The following is a 5930-nucleotide window of genomic DNA, read 5'->3' as shown; positions in this document are numbered from 1 at the left end:
GATGGTTCGCACCGTTTTGCGCGAGCCCCTTGGTGTGGCACTGCCACGCAGAGGAGGAGGCCGGCACCCCAACCAGGCGTTTTTGCTAATTGGCTGCAGGGGGACTTGGGGAGTTGGAAGGAAGATTTTGAAAGCCATCGAGCAGGTCCTGGAAATGCAATATTCACAATAGCACAAATACCGCTGCTGCTCTTCCAGTAATAGAGCTGAGTCGTAGACAGTAGTTTTCCCTGGTGGCAAACATATACAGTAAACGTCTTTAGTATGGAAATCAGCAGACGTATGGGCACAGCGGCAGACATTTGCAACACCAACAGGTTCCTCAGGCTTTTAGGGGGTGCTCCCGTGCCAGGACTCACCAAGGTCTCTCCGCCAGCGCGGCGAGCCCCACACTTCACTTCCAAATTGCTGGGGGTTGGAGGATGGGACAGGACAGAGTGTGAGCAAAGCCCTTCAAGCATTTGCTCAAAAGCTGCTTCCCCAGCCGACCCAGCTCCCGGCCCTCCACTGCTCTCAGCCGAGAAGGCTTTACTCCAGCCCCACACGTTGCGGTGCGGGCTGCGGGGCTGGGAGCGGGGGTGGGATGGGGCTGGGGATGCCCTGCGGTGGCAGGTGACATTGGTGACTCGGCTACTGGGGCCGGTTCCCCCTAGGCTAGGGGATGTGGTGTTGCTGGAGATGGAGATGGCTTTTGTGAGTGTTAAGTTTCTGGCTTAATTCCTTATTAGCTCACTATGTGCCACATTGCTAAACCCTCTCCCTATTTATGAGCAGCCGGCTTTCCACCTGCTCTAGCGATTGCTGCCTGCCGTTGTACTGGCCAGCGAGCGGCAGAGTTGCCTGCACTGAGTTTATAATATTATTTCCAAAAGAGAAGGGACAGCAGCAGGTTGATGCCACTGATGCCCCCAATGTCAGGCTCTTGCACAAAAATGGGCTTTTTAGCAGAGGAGGAGGTTGCAGATGTTTTGCTAGCGGAGGCCATTCAGACGCGGGGCTGGTCCCTGGCTGCCAATCCCCCTGTGCCCCAACTCATCGGGTCGCTCCAGCTTCTCCTCTGCTGGTGCTCATCAACCCAGTCGAGTCACATTGAATTGAGCCAGGGAGGGGAAGTCGGGGTGCGCACCCCTGTGCTCTCCATAGGCAGCAGGGACTAGCCCCGGGGCGAGGGAGCCCCTGCGGTGCCCTCCGGGGCAGGGCTGAGCCCCGCCGGAGGCACCGGCTTCTGGGAGGTCCCGGTTTGCACAGCTCCATTTAGGTATCTCAGCTTACAGGGACTGAATGACTCTGTCTGTCTGTCCATCTCGATCTGCTTTCAATGGCAAAACCGTGAAGGATGCCAAGGATGGCTGTGTCCAGGCTGAGACGCCTGGCAGGGCAGCCGCTTTGTGATGCTGAGGAAGGTTTTCAGTGAAGGCCTGAGAGAAAGCAGGGCTGGAGAAGGAGGAGGAGCAATGGCTGGGAGTAGGGTTTGGTCCTGGAGAATCAGCAGGAGTCGGAGAGCTGGAGTGGGGAGTCAGCTGCAAATATTGGTAGTTTATTGTGAGCAATTAGAGGCCAAGTGCCCAAAGCAGAGGTCAATTTTGCCACAAAAGCACTCTGAAACATCTCAGAAGTAATATAAACATTAGTATAAGTGTAAATATAAATAATATGAATATAGTGCACTGTCCACAGCCCCACGGCTTTGAGGCCGGTGTGGGCTCCTGTGGCTGTCCCAGCTAAACCTTCCCATCCAAGGCTTCAGGCAGTCTAAGGTGGGGGACGATTTAACTTGCTGCTGTATCACTTCTCTGTCATCCCTTCTGATGGCCAGCCCTCCTTCCACCATGAAAAATCACTCTCCCTGGTGCCAGATCTCCTCCCACCGCTGCCTGGACCACCATTAGCTCAACACATAAGGACAAAAGCTACCAAGCAGGCAAACGGGTCAGATGTTGGAAAAGGAGTGTGAATCAGACCCAGGTACGCACACGTGCATCCTATCCAAACCACACGCAATTTTTTCCTGCCCAGGTGATGGAGAGGAGGCTGAGGTGGCTGAACTGGGCAAGTGGCTTTTGGCCACATGAAGCTGAAGTCCCAGGAACTTCCTTCCTGGCATGAACATTTCAGTAACAAAAATAAATTTATTTTGAGAAGAGCAAGAAGTTGGTGGGTCACTCCTTTTGTTTCTCAGTGCTGCAAAATACATGTAGCCCACAACTTTTCTTATGGCCATGCCGTGCCAAAGCAAGTCCAATTGGGCAAATCAATTCCTGTGGTGCAGGCGAGCCAGGCCAGCATGGGGGCAGCAGGCACTGCCCAGTGCGGGCTGACCGGGGGTGGGCAGACAGGGTTTTGCTGCTCCTTTTAGCCCTCACTGGTAATACTCCTGGAAGGAGATGTTGCTAATGCAACCTGAACTTTTATGGGCAATTTTACTAAGAAAATGACCTTGGGAATAGCTTTATTATTATTAAATAGAATCAAGTATTTACTTAAAGGTCTTGACATCCCTGTAGAAACCATCGAAAATTGCTTTTTTATTTAATGAAAACCTTGTTGTTCACAACCACTGTTTCACACTGAGGTTCATCCTGCAGCCCTGTGCACATCTCAGCGGTGGGTGCCTGCACGTGGTGGGAGCACCGAGGCAGGGAAAGCACCAATTCCCTTTGGTCTGCCTCTCCCTCTGTAGCTCACCTGGCTTTTTGCACCCTTAAAATGCTTCCCTATGCACTTTGCCATCCATGGCTATCCCAGGGGAGTTACACATAGCCTGTTGGTGGTAATAGGTTGGTCTGCAATGGTGCTCAGAAACGTGCTGTCACCCTCAAAGGTCAGCCCGTGGCAGGCAGCCACCCCGACAGCCGATGGATCGCTCTTCTCCCTGCAGCTTTGGGTCCCTCCGTGGCTGTGACTCCTCCAGCCGTGGTCTCCAGGCAGTGGCTCGAGGGCAATGGGTGGCCAAAACACCATCCAAGGGGTCCCTGTCCCCATCTTCCAGCAGCAGCTGTACAAAGGGGGGGCCTGATCCTGCCCGTGGGGGGCTGCTGGGGCTGAGCCCAGGCATATGGCCATGCTGGAGCACCCTGGTGCCTTTGGGCACATGTGTAAATCATGCTGGCTGCAGATACCACTCCACCGTTACCACCAGTCTTTAACAATGGCTTTTCAGTAAGTCTATTATTTAACCCACGTAACCCCTTTAATGTTCAACGCTCAGGTTCAGAAGGGGGGGACTTCTGTTTGCAGTTTGGTTTTCTGAAAAGAGCGTATCTTTGTCATTATTTTTTTTTTTAATTATTATTTCCTAAATTCTTGCCAAACACAGCCCGGAGATGCAGTGAAGCGTCGTGCCTTGGTAGCACACTCAGTGCTGTACCAGGACCCCGGATCGGGAGGGTGAGGCCATGTCCTCTCTTCTGCCTGCTGCAGAGGAGGGGGAAAGGTGTCCCAGGAGTCCTGATGGGAGCACAGAGGTTCAGCACACAGCATCCTCCAGAGCAGGATGTCTTGTTTCTGCACCCCGAGGAGGCTCTGGGAAACCCCAGCCTTTGGCAAGAAACATCAACGTCCCCGCTCAGCTGCAGCAGGCCCGGGGGGCTGCTGCCGGCCACGCCGCGCTGCGTCCCCTCACCCCAGTGGGGAGCAGCAGCCTCATAAATAATTCCTCAGTGTAATGGCAATGTTGTAAAACATGAATATTTAGTGCATGCATAATAGTTGTTTATTCATACTTAAATGTCAGCTGGCGAAAACAGATTTAAAAGGATCCCTTCCCAGGGAGGCGCAACCCGCCGGAGGAGGAGGGCTGCCGAGGCGGCCCCGAAAAGCCACGCCGTTTCTCGCCACGCTGAAGCCCAGGGCTGCGGTGACGGGCCCCTGCCCTCTCCAGCGGCCTCCCGTCCCCGCCTGCTGGGGACCAGCCCGGCGGGAGCCGGCGCCGTCCCGCTCTTGGCGGGGCCATCTCCCGCCAACGGGGGGTTTCGCACGTGTGCCGGAGCTGAATTTGGGTACAACTCCCCGTTCTCCTGGTAGGCTCGTGAAAGCACCGTGGCTAGGCCGCGGGGGTGCCGGCGGGGCGCAGGGGCTGCGGGGCGGCGGGCATTTGGGGTTTGGCAGGAGGGGGCGGCTGCGGGGAGGCGGCCCGGGGTGCAGGCCGGGCGCAGGGGGAGAGCCTGCCCGCCGCCTGCCCGCCCGCGCCCACCGGCACAAGCGTCCGCCGCTTGGGAAGGGAAAAGAAAAAAAGGAGGGAGAAATAAATTATCGGTAAAGTAAAGCAACACAAACTTATGAAGGACAATTTTTTTTTGCTGTCAATACACACAAAGAGGCAAGAATTGGAAGCTTTTGAGGAAAAGAAATGCGTCTGAACTTCTGAGCAAACTAGAAAGTACTGAAAAGCCCTGCATTGCTGAGCTCCTCTGAGGTAACTTCTGTACTCGGAGAGAATATTTCAGAAGACATTTTATTCTTTAGAAGATGCCAAAAATGTAAGACTTGGCACTTTCACAAAACAGAAAAAGGAAAACACATAATCTTCTTAACTAGTAAGTCTTTGAGCCCAGGATCACATTGTTGCCATATAATAAAAAAGGATGTTATGCAGTAATTTGGGCAGTTAAGAATTCTGTGCATACTCAAAATCATGACATTTCAAGGACAATAAAGTTGGCTGGCTCGTGGCCATTGCCCATACGAAGAGAAAACAAAAAACCGGATTGTCAGCTGGTTATTTATACTGCATTACAAAACAAGCCTCCCAACAGGCAAACACTCTTTATTGCTTGTGTTTTTGCTCCAGAAATATATTTTTTAATTAAAAAAAAAAAAAAGTTTTTGCAGCATTCATCTTACAAATGTTAACCCCTTAAAAGACAATTCTGACATACTTTGCCGCTGGCTTTTCTACTTTATAAATGTTCTACAGACAAGGAGAAAATTAGAAAGAAAAATTTATTTCTCATATGGCACGAGCTGTCTGTTTCTTTATGGAAAAAAAAAAAAAAAAAAAAAGAAGAATCAAGGCATTCAAGACAGCTTTTATGCTATTAATCATGTGGGACGCGATTAATCATGTGGGATGCTTTGATTTTTGGGGCGTCTGACTTGAAATAACGCCTAGGGAGTCCTTTTCCAGCTAAAGCACGTGAAAGCTGTGAGCGTGTGCCGGGCTCGGCGAGGGGCTGTGGCGCGGGGCCGGCCGCACCGGCGAGCCGGGCAGGGAGAGGGGTCGGCTCCTTCTCGGCCGGGGCTGGTGGCCAGGCACGGCACAGCGGGGAAGGGCACCCACCACGGGCAGGGCGTTATTTTGGCTTGTGGTCGTATAATGGCCTGCTGGGTCATACAGGCTCCCCTACTGCTGCATTGGTCCTACAGCATGCGCTCGTGCACAAATGATGATTTCTTTTTCTTTTGCAGGTGCTTTATATGCTGCTGGTGGGCGATGCTGCTTGCCTGCGCTGCTGCCCTTGCTCCCCGGAGGCCCTGCTTCGTTGAATTTAGCCAGGAGCCGGGAAAGCCCAGCTCCGAGCCACATACTGCTAAACCCCACACTGGTATCCTTTCATGGCTCTTTACTTCCATGATTTAATTTCTCCCCAAAGAACTTTATTCTGGTTTTTAAATAAAGAATGAGCTTTCTAATAAGTCCTCTCCTTGCAGTCACTGTCCTTTCTAGAGACAGCTGAAGCACCATGATTATTACATCGCTGGATAACATTGTGAACTACAAAACCCTGAAAAACTACTAAGCACCTACCCTGAGCTTGACCCAAACCCTGACTACCCCTCTGTGAGCCTCACCAAAGCACCAGTGAGGGCAGAGAGCCCCCTCAGTGCACACGGGCACGTGCTCGATGCTCCAGGGATGTGCTCAGGGACCACGGGGCCGGGGCACAAAGGCGAGGGGCTGGGGGGACGGTCACCTCGGGCAGTGCTCGTGG

The 5930-nt window shown here is 52.8% G+C and overlaps 1 long non-coding RNA gene across 1 annotated transcript; it reads left to right on the top strand.

Moving 5' to 3' along the window:
* Positions 1-3787: 3787 nt before the first annotated feature.
* Positions 3788-5634, top strand: LOC116965057. The gene is made up of 2 exons (XR_004409110.1): positions 3788-4019; positions 5407-5634. It is a non-coding gene; the product is annotated as an uncharacterized LOC116965057 (long non-coding RNA).
* Positions 5635-5930: the final 296 nt, after the last annotated feature.

This window comes from Tyto alba, unplaced genomic scaffold, assembly GCF_018691265.1.
Source record: "Tyto alba isolate M040663 unplaced genomic scaffold, T.alba_DEE_v4.0 Super-Scaffold_8, whole genome shotgun sequence".
NCBI classification, from domain to species: Eukaryota; Metazoa; Chordata; class Aves; order Strigiformes; family Tytonidae; genus Tyto; species Tyto alba.
This window is presented reverse-complemented; position numbering and strand designations above follow the sequence as displayed.